The sequence below is a fragment of the Anabrus simplex genome, chromosome 2, assembly GCF_040414725.1.
Source record: "Anabrus simplex isolate iqAnaSimp1 chromosome 2, ASM4041472v1, whole genome shotgun sequence".
Taxonomy (NCBI): Eukaryota; Metazoa; Arthropoda; class Insecta; order Orthoptera; family Tettigoniidae; genus Anabrus; species Anabrus simplex.
The window spans coordinates 357,645,900-357,667,725 of record NC_090266.1 but is presented as its reverse complement, the minus strand read 5'-3'; positions in this window follow the sequence as shown (position 1 = coordinate 357,667,725).

The window sequence follows — 21,826 nt, the reverse complement described above, 5'->3', positions numbered from 1 at the left end:
TTACCCGTAATGTACGTTTTATTTCAGTGTTTCAATCGTTATTGTGAATATACGAGACTTGATAAGAAATTGAAGCCTGTACGAATAACAGAGCCACATACTGTATCCCGTCTCAATTTCTTTCCTTCTGCGGTCGTAATTTTCCTCCGTCATTTGACGCAGCCTCTTCCTCGTTGCAATATTATACCGCGGATCCAATCGTTGCACAAACTCTCGAAAACCGGTATCTTCAACTATCGAGAAGGACTGATGATCTTACGTTATCATACCAACTAATGCATTATCAAGTTCCCTTTGCCTCGAAGAAGTATCTGAAATAAAATGAACATTATTAAGAAAGGTATAAATAGTACACTAGACATTGCTTCGTCTTTTCATTCGACTTCCTTGATATTTCTTAACTAACGTATTTTGTGGTACACTACACTCGCAATTCAAATGATCAACGACATTCAAGTGGCAGTAGCTCGATATTAGATCGTGAAAGGCAGAGTATAGCGCTGCGGTTAAATACAACCTCTGTAAGTAAGGGTTGGAATAGACTCAAGGTATTGTCTGCCTGTCGTACCATTTGACTAACAGGGCCAGCAGGGACTCATGTCTTGTGCATAGGGAAGTGACATATCCTGGGTCCGAGTGAGTTTGCACCGTTCTTGCCCTGCTTTGGGGGGCAGGCTCATTCCTTCTTTTTCTTTATGTCTTTCTTGGTGCCGGGCTGAGTGGCTCAGACGGTTGAGACGCTGGCCTTTTGACGCCAACTTCGCAGGTTCTATCCTGGCTAAGTCCAGTGGTATTTAAGGTGCTCAAATACGTCAGCCTCGTGTCGGTAGATTTAATGGCACGCAAAAAAATCCTGCAGGACTAACTTCCGGCACCTCGGCGTCTCCGAAGATCGTAAAAGTTGTTAGTGGGGCGTAAAGCCAATAACATTATTATTCTTTCATGGCCCTAATGTTTTCCCAGCCCGATATCCCCAGCGCTGTAAAGCGATTACATAGGAGGTGCTTATTTCCTGTTTGGGGCCATGACTATAGAAGTAAAGAACTCCATTGTTCGTTTCTCTAATAATAATGTTATTGGTTTTACGTCCCACTAACTACTTTTTCGGTTTTCGGCATCGATTTCTTGAATTGACAATCTTCTCCTCCTTCTTCTCCTCCTCAATCTGTTTACCCCCCCCCCCCAGGGTCGGGTTTTCTCTCGGACTCAGCAAGGGATCCCACCTCTACCGCCTCAAGAGCAGTGTCCTGGTCTTTCAAACTCCGGGTCGTGGGATACAACTGGGGAGGATGACCAGTACCTCGGCCAAGGCGGCCCCATCTGCTATGCTGAACAGGGGCCCTGCAGGGGGATGGGAAGATTGGAAGGGTTAGACAAGGAAGAGGGAAAGAAGCGGCCGTGGCCTTAAGTTAGGTACCATCCCGGCAATAGCCTGGAGGAGAAGTGGAAAACCACGGATAACCACTTCGAGGGTGGCTGAGGTTGGAATCGAACCCACCTCTACTCAGTTGACCTCCAGAGGCTGAGTGGACCCCGTTCCAGCCCTCGTACCGCTTTTCAAATTTCGTGGCAGAGCCGGGAATCGAACCCGGGCCTCCGAAGGTGGCAGCTAATCTCACTAACCACTACACCACAGAGGAGGACTAATTGCCAATCAATGAATAAATTGATGGTTTCATAACGTAATGCTTATGCACGTAAAATCGGTATAAGCTGTATACCTAACTTTGTAGACCCTGTCCAGACGGACATTCTGAGCCCTTCACCACTGTAATGCAAGCGACCGTCCACTGTGCTATTCATGAAAAACAAAAAGGAGCCTATTAAGGATATTTTACCTGCATATGTCGACGTCGTTTTAGGTGGAGGTGTCTCCCCCTCATTTGGACTGGTGTCATTCGGCGAAGGACGGACATTATAAATTTTTAAGTGTCCTATCATCGTCAATATATTTTTGCAATCGTTTTTTTAAATATCTTATCACATCGTGTGCATTTTACTCGTTTGTCTGGAAGCTCTTCAATGTAGTCCCAAGTCCATGACCTTTTTCTACCGGTCACTGTCTGCTCTGTCTGAAGTAATAACAAGTTCGTCTATTATAATAATGTATTAATTATTATTAATGAGAAAATAATAACTCGTAGCTTACGAAAAACATGTTAACTATCGGTACTTGAAAGTAATGATTAACAACATTAAGCCTACAAAACACGACAAAGTTATACAGAAACGCATTTCTGATGAGCGGACAAAATGTAAAATGCAAAGTTAAATATTAACGAAATGAATAGCTTACCATAAAATTGCTTTAACCAATATGTTGTTCGTACCACCAGAAAGACTATTAAGCAAATGCTCTTTCCGTACTCAGAGAACGTTGTGTTCACCACACCACACACATAAATATACTGAGTGTACCTAGTAGTAGTGTAATACGACGATTGGTCCGTCCGCGCTCCGCACAGTCTGTGTGTGGGGTTGCCTGACAGTTCGAACAGGTTCGATACCGTATCGAGCCTACGTAGCGTATCGGGCCGGCTCGGGCCGGCTCGAACTTGCGTATCTTTCGCCCATCACTATCCGGTTAGACTGCAGACCGTGCAGCATTCGGCAACACGTCAAACTACACGTCGCTGCAGATAGCCACTTCATGCACCACAATGAAAGCTCCTACAGCGGACCAGGCAGACCACTCGTTCTACTGAGGAATAACTACCTCAAGTACCCCATAAACTGTGTGATAACTCCTGTAGGAACATGCACGATCGTTAGTATTTTGGGTGAAAAGGAAATCAAGTAACGTTTGGGATTAGATATTGGCCAGCCCTGAGCATGGAAGACAGACAGGTGGTGAAACGTCACATGTGTTCCTCTTTCAGGAGGTGTGGCTTGCGACGTCACGCACTCACAAGTCACACCTACTCGGTGGCATTTCCTCGGCAACTAATTATGATGTTTCTATGATCAAACATTCTGGATATACTAGATTTTCTTAATCAAGGAAAACAATTTACCGCAATGTCATTGTGAAGAAATGTACATGATGTAGTTCCGCCCCAATACGCATGGCATTCAGGTGTTTGTTTATAAGCAATGATAACGCCATAGGAACGGTTTTTCAAACACCCTTCCGTCGCTGATGATCATAAGTACGTAATGCCAGGTTATTCTTCTTTGGTTGTTGTGGTTTAAAGGGACGTAACATCCAAGTCATTGGCCACTGATGGTACGGGATGAAACGGGGTGAAATAATGGATATGCTGTTAAAACGTAACTGTTAATTAGGATTTCTTTAAATGCTAATGGTGAGGAAAATTATTATGAATTTTAAATGATCAGTGGATCTTAGTAATTCACAATGCCTTATTTTCCTATCAAATGATTCGAAATAAGGTGAAACGTAATGAAACTGAATAAGGCACTGACTTGGAAGTGTAATACCGTAATATATTTTATTCAACTTAAAAGCCAGAAAAAGTAAAAGTACACGAAGATGAATAAAAATATTGTCCATAGAATAAAAGGAAAATTAAAATCAATCAGAAATAACAACTATACTTTTAAACACGATAAGACAGGTCACTACCCCCCATAAAACGGATGACTGCTCGTCATATCATAGAATGAAGGAGATTGTTTTCGGAAATTGTAGACAACGACGCAGATGTGTACTACTGTCAGATGACCACCACAAGTACGCACAGAGGGTATTCTTCCTTCAGAAATTAAGAGTGCGTAGCTATACAATGGCCGATCCGAAGACGACAAACTACCACTGCTTCTCTTTCAGAGACCCAAAAGGAAGTCTTCCATAACTTAATATTTCCTTTAATCGTTCTCAGCTTATTAAAAGAGGGATGTCTGTCACTCCAGCCCCCAATGGGACATTATCAAATGTCTCAGGTCAGAATGAATATTACTGGCTGGAACCTTGTAAGGCAACGGGGCAATATGACCGCTTCCCTGTCAGCGCTATCAATTAACTCTTTTCCCGCTATACCCATGTGAATTCGGAGCAACAGAAACGTAATTCTAGTGCTAACCTTCCACAACCCGGCCAGCAGGTCTTGGATCCGCTGCACCAGAGGGTGCTGCGGTAAATATATCGATATACTGTAGCGAACTCAAGGAGTCCGTGCACAACGGAAAGTGCCGACGTTCACTAGGCGCGCCTACCGCAGAGCTAGAAGGATAGAATAGAGATCTGCTGTGTACACGCTACAGGTTTCAGGTAGAGGAAAAAAAGAAACCTCTTATTATCAACGATGAACACGCACAACCTACATTCGCTTCTGCCCTCGAACCATCCGTGTGAATAACCACCAACCCTGATACGAGCCGAGGACAGACATGAAGAGCCTCCGATAAATGGAGGGGACTATTGTGCCGGTCTCCTGGTTCAGGATGACTTCAGGTCGTTGTATTAACCACAGAGGTACCTGACTTGGTCGGCTAACAATACAAGGAACTGAAATAATACGAAACTGCTATCCCAGCGTATACCTATCGGCTGCGGTCTTCATAGATAAGCAGCATATGGTCGATGGTTTCCATTGTGGAATATGCAGGGTTAGTTTGGGTAAAGTGGTATCGGCCGCAAATTCGCAGTATAGAACAAGAGCACTTGCTGGCGCCTCAGGTTTAAAGGCGGCACACCAAATTCAGCGAGCAGGCTAACAATGGGTCTTGTACGGAAAGTTCCCTTGCCAATTTAAATTCGCTGTGGTAGACGCCACTCAGTTTTAAAAACTCTCTTCCTTGCTGCACTGTCGTAGACCATTCTGGATAATTTTTGCCATATAAAAGTGTAAGTGCAACGTGCGGTCAGCCCCCCACATATCGCCGCTAAGAAACTTCAAAATATTCAGTTTTTTAGCGCATTTGGCTTCTAATTGACGCACGTGTGGCTCCCACGATAATTTACTGCTGAAAAAGAGCCCAAGAAATCGGTACGTGTCTCCTACAGGAAGGGTGATCTCTCCTAAATAAAGCTCAGGATGGGGATGAAGAGTGTGATTACGACAGAAGTGAATAACAGAGGTCTTATGCGCTGAAAAACGAAAGCCATGTTCTAAGGTCCATAGTTCCACTGTCTTAAAGCTTGCTGTAATTGTCACTCTGTGATTGCCATATGTTGTGAGCTATAATGAAGAGCAAACTCGTCCAGATAGAGCGACAGTATTACTGCTGAGCCCGCAGCTCTGATAATATAGTTTATGGCAATCGCGAACAGAGTGACTCTGACAAGGGGACTTTCAATAAGTTCAGATCAAATCTTACAATGAATTTTGCAGAGAGGATAATAGGACAATAAGAAATCAAAGTACAAACATTGAAATGCCATTTCGAGCTGTAAGGTCCTGAAATCCGCAGGGAAATGTCTAGCAAGTTTGCGCACGTTTACCTCAAACCTTTTGGGTCAAATTGAAGCAGCTGGTAGTGGGTCTACAACCGATTATATAGAGATAGGGAACCAATGGTCGGAAATGCATATTTATTGTGTTATGGACATACACAGCGTACACCGCATAACAACAGCTTAGCTCATAGTAATTGTTCAAAGTGACGACCGCCAGTCTCAATGCATGTATTGCAACGGGGCAAGCAGTTCTGCCGCACTTTCGCAAAGATCCCGGATGTCTGTTGTACACTAGAACAGGCAGCGGGTGATTAACAGCGTACACCCTTGAGCATCAAACAGACGTACTGTACACAACTTACCTCATAGCACGTGTGTCCTGTAACGACCGCATGCATCGCACCGGCGCATTGACCTGTGCCGCACGCACACCATTATCCCTGGTGTCAGTTGTCCATTGCATCAGACAGCTTTTGATGTATCCATGGTGAGGTGTGTTACTGTGTACAGTGCAAGACGCATAGTCAAAGATAGAACGTTACTCGTCACGAGAGTTGACAGACATGCACTTAATGTACAATGTGGCAGGATGCAGTGCCGTAAAGCAGCACGAATTTACCGAGAACGCTTTCCCAACAGGCGTCATCCTAACTGGAAGAAGTTTATCTTCTTGGGTACCAACTTACGAGAGATGGGGTCGTTCACGCCACAAAAACCCGCTCAATGTTCCCGCCAAAGGCATGTCCGAACACCAGACTTTGAGTAGATGGTGTTGGATCGTGTGACTGACCACCCAGCAATAAGCGCCCGTCAACTTGCCCGTGAAACCCACACTTTGAAGGATACCGTGCGGAGAGTGCCGGCGGAACAGGTATGACACCCCAGTCTTAAAGAACGTGTGCAAGCACTGGGACCAACGAATTTTGAGCCTCGCATTCAATTGTGTTAATGGATTATCCACCGTAGTGCTGTAGTGCCGAACTTTGTACAGTTTATATTGTACAAGGATGAGGCCTCATTCACCCGTGATGGTGTTTTCAATAGCCGCAACAGCCATGTCTGCAGTGAGGATAATCCCCCCGCCACCCACATCAGTGGCCACCAGCAACGTAGGGGCGGGCATTGTCCAAGATCACCTAATAGGGCCTTATTTGCTGTCTACCCGTTTGAATGGTCCATATCACATGTTGTTCCTGCGAGATGTGCTGCCACAGTTCCTGGAGACTGTACCCTTTGTTGTCCACGAAAGGAAGTGGTTTCAACACGGCGGTGAACGAGCCCACTTCGATGTTAATGACAGCGAGCAACTGAAGTACACGTACCCTCATCGTTGTATTGGAAGGGGAGGTCCTATCCAACGGCCAGCGCGATCACCGGATCTCACTTCTATGAAATTTTTCCTCTAGGGTTACGTCAAGCCGTTGGTGTATGAAACACGCGGCAGAAATGTATGAAGACCTGCTTGCTAGGGTCCAAGCTGCATGTCTCCTGATACAACAGACACCAGGGATCTTTGTGAGAGTGCAGCAGAACTTCATGCGGCGTTGCCATGCATGCTGTATTTGTTCTTTTAACATCCAGTTTCTTGTTTCGGTATAATTGTTCGAGGTTTCTGGTCTTCGCCTCGTCTCTAGTAAGATCTAGTTTATTTTTCTCCCGATTGTTATCAGAGGTAAAAGGAAACCAATGCATACCGTAAAGGCACTTGAGGATGACAATGGAAATCTGAACAGTTTAAAGACGTCAAAAATGGTATTTGGAATCTCCTTTAAAAAATAAAGAAACACGTATTGTTTTGTTTAAGGAAAATGCTGTTTAGGGGGTGAATAAAGATGAAAATGTGGTTGAATACCTTTCATGTGGATACCTATATCTCAAAATTGAAGATATGACATTCATGAAAATTGGTATTAGGAATCTCCTTTAAAAATAAAGAAACACTATTTTTTTTTTCTTTTTGGAAAAATCTACTTAAAGTGTGGTGAACAGGAGTGACAAACGGAGTGAATTTTTAAAATGAGTATATCTCAATAACATAACATGTTACAGAAGGAAAATTTGTATTTGTAATTTCCTGTAAAAGTAAAGGAACACGCATAATTTGTTTCCTGAAAATCCACTTAAGCGAAGTGTTAAAGGGGGTAACTTTTTAAAATAAGCATATATATAGTCTATATTAAAAAGTTAACACCTTACAGACGTGAAAATTTGTATTTTAATCTCTTTTAGAAATAAAATAAACACGTATTTGTTTCTTCAGTGGGGGGGAGCGTGTAGAAAGGTGTACAAAGGACTGGAAAAGGGGTTGAATTCGTTTTATGTGGATACTTATATCTCAAAAACTGAAGATGTTACAGTCATGAAAATATTTATTTGGAATATCCTTCTAAATAAAGAAACATGTATTTTTTGTTTTTGGAAAACCTACTTGAGGGGGGGGGGTGAACAGGACTGTCAAAGCGGATGATTTTTTAAATGAGTATTTCTCAAAAACGGAACATGTTACAGGCGTGAAAATGGGAAATTTTAATCTCTTTTAAAAGTAAAGCAACACATATTTTTTGTTTTCGGAAAAATTACTTGTGGGGGGTAAAAAATACTCAAAGAGTGGTTGAATTATTCTTATTAGGACACTGGTATCTCAAAATCTTAAGATATTACAGACGTGGAAATTGGTATTTGTAATCTCCTTTAAAAATAAAGAAACACGTATTATTTTGTTTTTGTAACATCCACTAAAGGGGACTGAACCCACTTAAGGACCGAAAAGGGGTTGATTCCTTTTATGTTGATTCCTTTTATCTCAAAACCTGAAGTAGTTACTGAAATGAAAATTTGTGTTTGGAATCTTCTTTAAAAATAACGAAACACGCATTCTTTTTGTTTCCCTAAAATCCAGTTAAGAGTGGGTAAATGAATTGAAAAATGAATTTAATTATTTGTATGAGGATACTTACATCTCAAAATACGAAGGATGTTACGGACGTGAAAATTGGTATTTGGAGTCTCCTTTAAAAATAAACAAACGCGCAATTTTTGTTTGGGGGGTGGTAAGGAATCAGCTTAAGGGGGTGTAAAAGAAGTTGAATTCTTTTTTAGGATAGAAATAAGAAGTGGATTTAAAACAATACACCCCTAAGGGGTTTTGACTCTGGGATGATGAATGATGACAAAAATATATGTTTATGTGAAACCGTTTGAATTACGAAGTTAAAATGTCAAATGATATCCTAGGTGTTTACTAACAGAAGGCTTGAAACAAATTAAACCCCTCAGACAGTTAAATGGGAGTTAAGAACCGAAAACAAATATATTAATTTCTTCCTCCGAAACGGTTCAACATACAAAGAAAAATTCCAAATAGCGGTAAATAGTTTAAATACTTGGTGTGAAATAGGAAATATGTTTAAACGTTCCACCGCTAAACTAAATTATTCATTCCTCCAAAACCGTTTGGCGTACAAAGTTATAATTTTACGAGAATGGTCTTCTTTTATGTCCTAGATGTAAAACACCGTATACTTCAAAACATTTCTCCCCTAAGAGATTTAGATGGTATTTGACTCTCAGAAACACAATATCCATTCTTCTGAAACTGTTTCCGGTACGAACATAACTTTTTTATGAAGGGTGGTCTTCTTTATCCTTTTATGTTAATGAATATTTCAAAACATTCGCCCGATAAAAGGGATACATCCTCCATTAGTGTTCGACGTACAAAATCAAAATTTCACAGGTTGGTCGCTTTTACGTCCTAAATGTTAAATAAGATATGGTTTAAAACATTCAAATTCTTCCGTATGGGGTTCAAGTGAGTGGTAGATTGTAAAATAAATAATCATTACCCCAAAACCGTTTGACGTACGAACTGAGGACCTATTTTACAGGCTCAGCTGACAGTTGGACTCTCCAAAATGTAAGACTTTGAATAATAACTTTCATATTAAAGCCGTAGCGAAGCACGGGGATCTTGCTAGTATCATAATAAACTGTATTAAAGAAACGAAGGAGTGCATTTTATGGAAAAGTAAATAAATTAAATTAACACTTCCGACGCTCCAAAATATAAATGGCATTTTCAACGAATAATACACCTATTGTGTATTTCTGTTTTATATACTGCACCTGTCCGGCTCCAAGGTCCGGAATTTTAACCATAATTGGTTAATTTTCCTGGCACGTGGCCTGGGTGTCGTTTTCATCTTCATTTCATCCTCATCACGACGCGCAGGTCACCTACGGGATTAAAATTAAAAGGCCTGCACCTGGCAAGCCGAAGTCCTCGGACACATCCCGGCACTAAAAGCCATACGCCATTTCCTTTCATATACTGCACCCTTTGAAATGGCCACTCATATGTATTCAAGTATTATTCTTTGACTGACTGTAGCTATGGAAACAATGAGATTGTAAAGAATTATACGATAGTAAGTGCTTGAACTGAATCCAGATCAAACATAAGACTACATCGTCACAATTCTTCACAGTGAAATTACAATTAATTGTTTCCTTGATCAGGAAAGCCAATATTGCCAGAATTTTTAATCATAGAAACTTCTCTCTCAGTTCCCGAGAAAATGCCAATCGAGGAAGACTGATATGCGAGTGAGTGGCGTCACAAGCCCCACATCCTCGAAGACGAACACATGTGACGTTATCCCGCTTGGTTGGCCAAAATCTATGACCAGATATTACCTGTTTTCCTTTCCACACGCAATTATTTTGATCACTGAGCGTACATCAGACCGAAGTAGGGGAACAAGCGTACGGCTGCACATACTAACGTCAGTGCGGAAGAAGGTTCCGAACCGAGGTCGATAACTGCAGTCGTTTAATTGTGGCCAGTATCCAGTATTCGGGAAATAGTGGATTCGAACCCCACTGTCGGCACCTCTGAAGATGGTTTCCCGTGATTTCCCATTTTCACATCAGGCAAATGCTGAGTCTGTACATTAATTAAGGCCACGGCTGCTTCCTTCCCACTCCTAACCCTTTCCTTTCCCATCGTCGCCATAAGACCTATCTGTGTCGGTGCGACGTAAAGCAACTTGTAAAAAAATAAGATTCCGTGAGCTACGCTGAAGTGTGTAGGTTCCCTTGTATTCAAAATTCATAGACCCAGCTCTCCTATAAACTTTTCAAATTTGTATCCTTTGAGGAAAGGCATTTCGGAGTCCCATAATGGGTGATCGGCATTAAAATCATCCAATCAGGGTCGTATTCTTCTTACATGCAAGGCATTCATTGCATGCGTTATGATAGCACGAAGTACTGTCTGATGTATGATTTGATGTTATTTCAAGTCAAGTGTCAACAATTTCATCTCCAAGAAGTTCAAAAGTTCCACGAAACTGCACTAGTTCCGTTGCTTGACTACGTGTAGTGCTGGTGTAGTCTCGCCATCTAATTCACTGTAGATAGAAAGAGAGAGCAAATGGAGAAGTTATGGACGTAACGTATTCAATCTTTAAATTGCATTCGGTGTCAGACATAGTTCTGAAACCCTCCGAATGATGTCGCTGCAATTGAAATTTGATCATCATCCACGTGCTACCCTCTGCCATCTGTTAACAACTTCGAGAAAGCCGGCATGTCCAAGCTTACAGCGAGCGGGAACCACGGATTATCCCCCTCCCCCCCCCCCCCCGGCCTTTCGATAACCCTACGTCATGAATGTGACCAGTGTCATTGGGGCGATTTACCTCCGACTAGTGAGTTCATACATAGTGTGTTTTGCTGATTAGTGAATTCATTAATTGTGTGTTGTTTCTGTGCTACTCTTCGTGTTCGGTGTTATATGTATTAACGATGGATGAGTCTAAAATAGACTGCCTCTGGTTTAGTGGTTAGTGTGATTAGCGAACACCCCCGGAGGCCCGGGTTTGATTCCCGGCTCTGCAACGATATTTGAAAAGTGGTACGAGGGCTGGAACGGGGTCCACTCAGCCTAGAGAGGTCAACTGTGTTTGACTCCCACCTCAGCCATCCTTGAAGTAATTTTCTATGTTTTCCCACCGTGAGGTACACCCCAAAGCCGCGCATTCAAATTCAGCGCCTAAATGAACTCCACTATTGGTAAAACAGTGAAACTGTAACTACACCAACTTAGAACTTTACTCAGAAAATGTCACCACAGAAATATGATGTAATTTTGTTATTGTGCTGTTTCCTAACCTGAGTGAATTTCTCCTTGTTTTGTTTGCCATTCATCAAGAAGTTTGGACATTCTCCCATAGATGAAACTACAAAAAAATTATGATATTGCCCTCTGGTGCAAAGTGAAAGAACCTATAATTTAAAGAAGTTTTGTATTTCTATGTTTTTGTAACATGTTCATTTGGGGGGGGGGGGTGGCAATATTTACCTTTTCTTTCCGCCAGTTTTGAATCTAGCCAATCCCAAATTCTGTAATTAATTTTTCACCTATCACAGGCTTCTTGTTCGATTCTGAGTGTTACTTTTGATATCTACCAATAAAATTGAGAGGGTGTGGCTAGTTTATTCTTGAATGATCTCAAATCTTCCCTGAGGGTTTATAAACTGCGGCTTTTCACGTTCCTTGGCCAATTCATCGATGTCTATCTCTGTGTGTGTGTGTGTGTTAAGCAGGAGGCGGGCTGCCTCTTTCGTCGGCAACTAGAATATCTTCAAGGTAATGGCCACATAACTTTATTCTATCTTGCTACCTCCGCAGTTTAACCCGAGGGAAAGGTCCGACTCTTTAGTAATGTAACCACTTTTCTAAAATGTAACTTTCTTCCGGCTAAGGTAAAACCTTCATAAAATCTTTCATAAAATCGGGGATAGAGAGTGAATTACCCTCTCGAGCTCCCCTTCGTCTTGGATTGAGGTGACTACGTTTTGTAACTTTTCTTCTGTAAGGTGCTAAAGTAATTTCTATACGAGTCACCTCAGTAGTTTGGGAATAGCCCCTGTTTCATCGGCCTAGAGCCCCTTAGGTTCTTTTAGTGTTCATATCTAGGAGTGCAAGTATACGTCTCCATGCATTTTGTGTTCGGGCCATTAATTTAACCTGTTACTCTTATTCCACGAAGGCCCAGTAGGTTGGGTATTTAATACCCCTGTAAAAATAAGTTCCATTTGTAAATGGTGGTTTGAGTGACCCGAGATTGATGCTATGTTGCCTTGAGTAGGCAGTATGGAACCGAGAGCCTGTTAGCTCTTTTTCAAATTTTGTAATTGTAAGGTGTGGCTCTGGAAGGCTAGATATTGTAAATATTAGGAGCAAGTGCTCTTTGAATTAGGGGATTTCTGCCCTTTACTAAAGTTGTTCTTTTTTTTAATTGTAAATTTTAGCTGGGAGCTCAAGAATTGTAAAACGAGGGGCTTGAAGCCCAAAATCTGTCACTTTCACCAATCTTGTAATTTTCCTTGACTTGTTTTATGATTTTCATTGTACCTGATGCTTCATTATTATGAAAAATGGTTAAGTTTGAAGTTCTGAAAATATAACTTTCAGTTTAAGTTTTAAATTAATTTTGATATTGTAGTTGGACCCATTCAAGCCCGCACCTTCTTCTATCACCTCTGCGTTCCACAGATGCCCCGGAATAATAATAATAATAATAATAATAATAATAATAATAATAATAATAATAATAATAATAATAATAACCCGTGTGGGGATTTACCGGTTACCTCCATCGGGCGCGTCCCATTGGAATTGGGGAAGCTCGCTGGCTCTGCTGCCAGCAGAGTCAGAGGGTAGTAGGGAAATAAAATACCACCATGAAAAAAAAAACTGGTCCCTTGCCAGGGTTACGGCGAAGACTGGTAAATGACCAGAAGCCAGAAAACATCTTGAGACGACCTCTAGGGCTAACAACCCTAGTTGTAAAAGGATGGGTACCCGTCCAAAGCAAAGTCAATTCAAAAAGCATGATGGCACAACATTTCAAGAAACATACCCCAGGGGGTAAATCTTCGGATAAATCCCCCGTCGTGAATGCCACGGCGCACGAGTCTCGTTCGGATTCTGGGGGAGACTCGACATCATGCAAGAGACGAGTCGGAGCGTCTCGGTGTACCCCGAAGAGTCAAAAACTCAGGCCAAAATCTAAAACCTTTCTAGCAACTTTCAACATAAATTCACTTACACAAACTGGCAAGCTGAAAACCCTCACCAAAGCTCTTCACGAAAATCAGATATTCATAATGGCCCTACAGGAAACAAGGTACCCAGATGAAGAGATTTTTGAATCCGAAGGCTACCGATTTTTCAAGAGCAAAGCGCAAAGAGGAATACTCAATGGAGCTGTGATGCTTGGAACCGCGTTTGCTGTTAGAACCAAGATCCTTAAATCGGTTGCAAATTTCGAACCTGTGAATGACAGATTGTCTATACTCACAATTAAATGCGCGAACAAAACCTACGCCCTAGTTAACGCACATGCTCCTACAAACGATAAGAACAAGTCTGATCCAGACGAAGTTGATAATTTCTGGGACCTACTGGATGAAAAATTAAACAAAATCCCCAAACACCATGTCAAGCTTCTTTTGGGTCACTTCAATGCCCAACTAGGTCGTGAACAGAAGTACAAGAAAGTTATAGGAAATTACCCTGCTCACAAAATAACCAATCCCAACGGCAAAAGACTGGTGTCCATTTGAGAAAATCACAACCTGCAGGTCATGTCGACCCACTTTCGCCATCTACCCAGAAAGCAAATGACTTGGCGTTCTCCCGTCCAAGCTCTCGGAGAGTTCCAAATTGATCACGTTGCAATCTCCAGGAGAAACAGCCCTGAGATTATGAATGTGAAGGTGAAGAAAGGCATCAATGTGGCCTCAGATCATTATATGTCTCTTATCAAATTCAAACCAATTCCCGCAAACACAAGGAAGACAACCAAACAGATCACACGGTTCGACAATGATAAACTTCGGCAAAGGGTCGAGGAGTTCCAGGAGAAGGCTAGACCAAATGACTGTGACTTTAACAACGCCAAAAGTCTCCTTGTTGAGGCCGCCAAAGACGTTGCAGAAAGCATGCCTGGTGGAATGGTACCTGCGAATCAGTCCTCCAAGAAAGACTCAATGCATGGAAACAGTACTACTCTACGAAATCAGAAAATGATTGGGGAACCTACAAAACCCAACGTGCCCAAGCAGCTAGGGTGTTCAGAACTGAGAAACGTAAATACGAAAAATCTCTCATTGAAAAGATAGAACAAAACTTTAGGAAGAATGAAAGCAGAGAGTACTACAGAGCCTTCAAACGCAAACTCACTGGCTATAAACCACCATCTCTATGCTTTGAGCGAAAGGACGGCACACTGGCGACGTCAAATGAAGAAAATTGCAGCATTCTGGCAGATTACTTCAAGAATTTACTTAATTGCTCTAAACCGCAAAACACCATTGAGACCAAGGAACCCTTACTCAGGTACCCAGATTCCAGACCACCCGACAGAGATGAAATCAAGCGCCACATTGCCCGTCTCAAAAATAACAAAGCGCCGGGTGAAGACTCAGTAGTAGCAGAACTATGGAAATATGCCCCAGAGGAATCACTTGATATCTTGCAAAAGCAAATAAAAGAAATTTGGAACAAGGAGACCCTACCCGAAGATTGGAAAATAGCTTTGATCCATCCACTACACAAAAAAGGCAGCATGAAGAACATCAACAACTACAGAGGAATATCTTTGCTACCCGTGACTTACAAAATTCTATCACTTGCCATCCTGGAGCGTTTGGAAGCACAAGTCGAACATCAAATAGGTGAATACCAAGGAGGGTTCAGAAAAGGTCGCTCAACAGCTGAACAGATCCAAAATCTCAAAACGATCATCAGATATTGTACACTAAGGTCCAAGCAGTATGTGTCTGTCTTTGTGGACTTTAAGAAAGCGTACGACTCCATTGACCGGGAAGTCCTGCTAAACATCTTAAATGAATTTGGAGTTGATTTGAAACTGTTGGCATTAATTAGAGCCACCCTGACCGCTACAAAATCCAAGGTGAAGTTCCATTGATGTCCCTCGCATTCCTTTGACATCAAAACAGGAGTCCGACAAGGTGATGGGCTATCCCCGATACTCTTCAACTGTGTTCTTGAAAAGATCATCAGAACCTGGCGGGTGAGATTACAGGAAATCAACTACAGTCCATTGAGAATAGGAACCAAATCCAAGGGGATCGCAACAGACTGCTTAGCATTTGCCGATGATATTGCTGTTCTCTCAAACGACATAGAAACCGGTAGAGCTCAAGTTGAAATTTTAAAGGAAATTGCCGAACAAACTGGTTTGCAGATATCGTTTGAGAAAACAGAAGTAATGACTAACATCAAAGAGGCTCCACCAAAACTCCATACAAAATACGGGGACATCACCCGAGTAGACAAATTCAAATACCTGGGTGAGATCATCATGAAAAATGGACTGGACAAAGAAGCACTTCAGGAGCGAGTACGCAAACTGGAAATAGCCTACCAAACATCCCGCACAATCTACAACAAAAAATGCCTTTCCCAAAACACCAAGATACGTCACTATGAAACAGTTCTGAAGCCAGTAGTTCTATATGCAGCCGAAACCCTGTCTCTAAATGCCAACAAAGGACTCCTTGAAGAACTGGAGAAAAGAGAACGCAAAATTGTGAGAGGAATCTTGGGATCAAAGTACAGAAATGGAATCCATCAAAAGAGATCCAACAAGGAAGTCTACAGCAAAATAGAGAAAATTACCGACACAATCAGGAAAAGACGGGCACGATTTTACGGTCATCTGAAAAGAATGGACGGAAGAAAGTTAACTAAAGAAATCTTTCAGTTTTTTATTCAAACCCCAAAACCACAATTTCCTGGTTTAGAAATACCAAAGAAGACCTGCAAATGCTACATATCTCAGCTGAAGACGCCCTTAACAGAGATCTCTTCCGCAAGAAAATATTGACGAACGGGCTAAACCGAGACGAGCAACCGAAGAGAAGACACGGTGCCCCTTGGACAGAGGAGCGTAAGCAGGCCCACTCACAAAGAATGAGGGAAATTTGGGCTCTAAAGAAGGCCAAGTTCAGTGTCAAATGCAACAAGACTTAACGTGGTCCTTGATGGCCCCAGCGAATTATATATATATAATAATAATAATAATAATAATAATAATAATAATAATAATAATAATAATAATAATAATAATAATATGCAATTTCAGTAATAACCCCAACAGTTCTTTGAAATTAACGCCGTTTTTATTTTACGCGTGCTGAGTTGTGAGTTAGCGATCTCAGCCTGTTTTGGGTATAAGGGAATACATCCCAACCTATCTTGAAAGGTAAGTCTCATGACGCCATCTTCTCTTTTAGAGCATGGGGAATATAATCTATTACGTCACGACCTGTAAAGATCCAGTCAACTGAATCCTTCAGAAGCGCCGAAGTCCTTTGATAATCCACGGACTACGCTACTTGAATAATAACCCCAACAGTTATTTGAAATTAACACCGATTTGTTTTATTATTCTTTTTTTAATTTTTACGCGTGCTGAGTTGTGAGTTAGCTCTCTGTGCTCTCTGCCTTCTATACCAAAGAAAAAGTATACACGCAGAAGTCTTGTCGCGTTGATGGCTAGAGAGTGACTTACTCCTCCACAACATATCATAGAAAGAAGAAAAACTTAAACCCCCATCCGCAAACTGAAACTTACATTGTGACAGTGTTATTGTATGTGAGAAGATTTCTTAAGTACCATTTTTATCCGTGGCCATATTACAAGACTGTTCTTTAAGGCGCCTTATTGTGTCCTGTTACACAAGGATTACAAAGAAATAGGATAATTTGACACTCAATGAGTTAACATATTTATTTCAGCTCTTCAGTTGTTTGCATGGCCAACGAGAGGGAGTGTAAGCCGATACTAGGCGATTCTGAGGGCTGTACAGATTTCCTTGTCTGAAATGAATTATTTTGGGCACTAGTTACTGATGATCGTGAGTGTACTAGACAATGTGAAGAATAACTAACTGATAAGACTAGCTGATAAGCCTGTCTTGCTGGTGTCCATACTATCGTGCCTCTTTTAAAAGTATTATTGAGCGTTACTTCCGAAAATGCATTGGAACTCAAAATAGGCTATCGTGAAAATGAAGCATACGAACCTACAGTTTCTTACTATAACAGCACGTAACCTCGAGCACTTGGAAGTGATCGACGTGCTAGTTCATCCACTGAATTCAATATCTTCTCTTTTCACTACAATCCGTAGAAAATTCAAAATTCCAAAGAGTGTTAAATCCCATAGCTACGGCTATTCTAAAGGAATCTATTAATTTGTTTTGCTAGTTGCTTTACGTCGCACCGACACAGATAGGTTTATGGCGACAATGGGACAGGAAAGGCCTAGGAATGGGAAGGAAGCGGCCGTGGCCTTAATTAAGGTACATCCCCAGCATTTGCCTGGTGTGAAAATGGGAAACCACAGAAAACCATCTTCAGGGCTGCCGACAGTGGGGTTCGAACCCACGATCTCCCGGATGCGAGCTCATAGCTGCGCGCTCCTAACCGCACGCCCAACTCGCCCGGTCTATTAATATTTCAAAGAATAATTTATATTCATGATTTTCATTTTCAGAGCCACTGTTTAAATTCCATATTCATCTTTTTTTATATCACTTACCTCTAATCAATTTTCAACCATGTTTCATTTCATTAGAATTTCAAACCTTCAACCATTCAGGAAATAATTTTCTTAGTTTCTATGGTCTTGATAAGTGTTGTTCGTAGTAGCCTTGTAAGTCAAGGAAGCCATAAAATAAATTAATCCCATTAGTTTTGACAGTTGAATGTAAGCGTGAGGAGGAGGGAGACCTCTGTCTAGACAGTCACTGTCAGGATCTGTAATCGAACCTGCGACTGCCTGAACATTCAGTTCCCCATTCTTAGGACACTGACTGACAATATTTTAGAAATATACTGCCAGGCTAAGTGGCCCAGGCAGTACAGTGCTGGCTTCTAGGACCTAAGTTGGCAGGTTCGATTCCGGCTCAGCTTGGTGGTATCTGAAGGTGGTCGCACAGCCAGCCTCAGGTTGGTAAGTTTACTGGAATGTGAAACATTCCGGCACGACAAAATTTTCAGCACCTGGGCGTCTCCGAACACCGTTCAGGTAACTAATGGAACATAAAACCAATATTATTGTTCGTATAGAAGTACTTGCCTCCATAGCCGTGTGCCTAAAGGTGGGATCAGAGAACTAATATTGAGCGGTTCATTCCTAAGCACCGGGCGAGTTGGTCGTACAGTTGGGGGCGCGCAGCTGTGAGCTTACTTCCGGGAGATAGTGGGTTCGAACCCACAGTTTACAGACGTAAAAATTGGTATTTGGAATCTCCTTTAAAAATAAAGGAACACGAAATTTTTGTTTTTCGGAAAATCCCATGAAGGGGGGTTAAAATGGGGGAAAAGGAGAACACCTTTATGAGGAGACTTATATCTCAAAATCTGAAGTTGTTACAGACATGAACATTGGTATTTGTAATCTCCTTTGAAAATAAAAAACACGTATTTTTTGTGTTTTTTGATAATCCGATGAATAGGGGGTGAACAGGAGTGACAAGCGTGGTGAATTTTTAAAATGATTATGTCTATAAATTTTCTCAGACACGTAACATATTACATTTTTGAAAACTGTTGTTTAGAATTTCCTGTAAAAGTAAAGAAACATAAAATTTGTGTCGGAAAATCCACTTTCGGAGAACTGAAAAAGGGGGTTAATTTTTAAAATTAGCATATCTACAGTATATCTCACAAACGTTACATGTTGGAGACGTGAAAATTTGTATTTGGAATCTCCTTTAAAAATAAGGAAACACTTATTCTTTTGTTTTCGGAAAAAACCCTTAACTAGGGAGGTAGGGGTGAAAGAATTGAAAAATTATTTGACTTATTTGTATGACAATATATTGTCCCCTTCAAGTTTGGCCTATAATAAGCATTTAATGTTTCTGCGTGTGAAAGACTTTTATGTCATTATCACGGGTGATATTCTCTTGCTGTGTGTTACAGAGACAGTTTCACCTGCCCAGAACCGGTCTCGTTGGCGAGGGGGAGGTACGTGTTGATTTTTCTAGTGAGCTGTCAGCTATCCTCACGTTACCCACTGAGGAGAAGGCCAAGGTCGCTTCGACAGGATAGCGCATGGCAAGTTCAGACGGAAGTACTTTCGAGAAATGAAACGCTAGACGTCGGCCAACTACGAACAATTATAGTGACACACCCCTTGTGCTGGATATGCTTAAAAACCCGAGTTTCTAGAAGAAATGTTCACTCTCTGCTCTTCGCTTGTGCTGTGTACTTCGACGTGCTTTCTGCGGTGTTTCGACGTGTACTTCGACGTGCTATTTTCCTGCATTCCCAATGCTGTTCCTACATTTACGACGCAGACACTTCTTGAACTAATTATTCGGCAGTACAATTAGCCAACCCCCATTAATATTTGGATCTACGAGTTTGGCAGATTTTGTGATCAATGTTACGTATAATTTCATCTCTAAATTCATCGCGTGTGTGTACGGAACATATCCCAAAATTGTTTGTCAGTTTCAGCTTCTACTGTACGGGAAGAAGGAAGAAAATCGCCACGTGTTGGAACGAGCACTTCAACATGTTGCTATACCATGAAGAGGACGCCTACTACAACTCTACTTTGATCAGCAAGGCTACAATGCTGCACTAAGATGTAGGCGATCTCTGACATGGGGAGATAGCGACCGTGGGTAGATAGCCTACCACATGTTCCAGCTCATCGGCAGAAAACCAGTTCCATCAATCATTTAAGTACAATTTTATAATGATTATCTGTTCATCTTTGTAGAAATAATGCTTTTTTATTCATTAGTGATAATATTTCTTCTAGTCTTGCAGTAGTTTTGAATATTTTCATTCTTCTTTCATATGGGAGATGGTAGTTTTGTCATTTGTGTGTGAATGGTTTTTGATCGCTATTAGAATATCTAGAACGTGTGTGTGTCTTCTACGTTTATTCTAGCTGTCCCATTTGATAGTCTAATGTGACTTAAAAATAATTGTCCTCACCGATAATTTGTAATTCAATTTTGAAAATAATTTAATAATTTTTAAGTCGTGTGGGACAGATTTACGGCATGTTGTGTTACGCCGAATTTCTATGTTAGATTTTCTCCCTGTATGATTTCAGGCGTGTTAGTGTCATCTGACATATTGTCGAACCCTTATTTCCGTGAATTTGAGATCTTGCACATCTAATAATAATAATAATAATAATAATAATAATAATAATAATAATAATAATAATAATAATAATAATAATAATAAAATTTCATCTCGGTTAAATAAATGAATAAGGGTCATGAGTTTAATACTTGATCTCGTGTGTATGATGTTAATGTGTGCTCAATTAGGATGAATATGAGCCTGGAATATGGCAGAATCTGGACGGTTCATTTATTGCATTTTATTGACTTGAGAATGGATTATTTATTGTGCGTTGTTGATTTCGGATCCGTCTATTGAGTCTTATTTGGAGAATATGCGTTATTAGACGTAATTTCTTCATGTGGAGCACGTGTTAATTGTTTGACTTGGATGAGTACTAATAATGTCGTGACTAATGAACCATGAAAGCGAATGCTCATATTTGACCCATCCTATGTGCGTTTTTGATGACAGTTTCTTCAGATATCTACCGCCGATGTTATCATGATCAACGTTGTAAATTTCATCTTCTCTAACTAAGTGATTATGCAGACTTAATCACGCATCTGAGGGACGTAAACGATTTTTCTTTGCCTGATAACCGTCATCGAGAAATTTCCAATATTTAGGATCAAAAATAAAATTGAATATTCAAAGGCTAGAATTCGTTGTAAATATTGTAAATAATTCTCGTGTGCCTTAGTGTGAATGCTGTGTGGGTGATTGATAATTATTTCATTGAAATGTGATATTTTCTTTGACTATGGTTTTGACCTGGCCACGTGTTCATTACGTGAGTCCTGGTTATCAGCACCGTTGCTTGTGTTGCTATAACTTTTGAAGTCTTAAACCTTTAGTGAATTTTGTTTTGAATTTAAGTAAAGAAAGGTTCAGAGTACCCTATAATAATGAATAAGAAAGAATTATTTCAGTGGACAAGCTTCACCATTTATTTTTGTAAAACCTACGACGTTAAGAATTTCCTTAAAATTGTCAGATTCTAAAGATTGACATTACGTCTGTCTGATGAAATATTAGTGAAAGTTTTGGAGTTACAATTACTGTATAAACACAATTGTGTAACATCAAGTCCAAGGGAGACATTTTTGAGTGATATTTCGTTAAAAATTTGATTTCAGTATGTTTCCTAATTAATTGAGTAACGTCTAATTCAGAGTATTATAGAAGGAAAGTTTATTTTGAGGCAGCAAATGCAAAGATAAATAAGTCTGTTATTTAGACGTCCAGAATAAATTTGGATCAGATAGTTT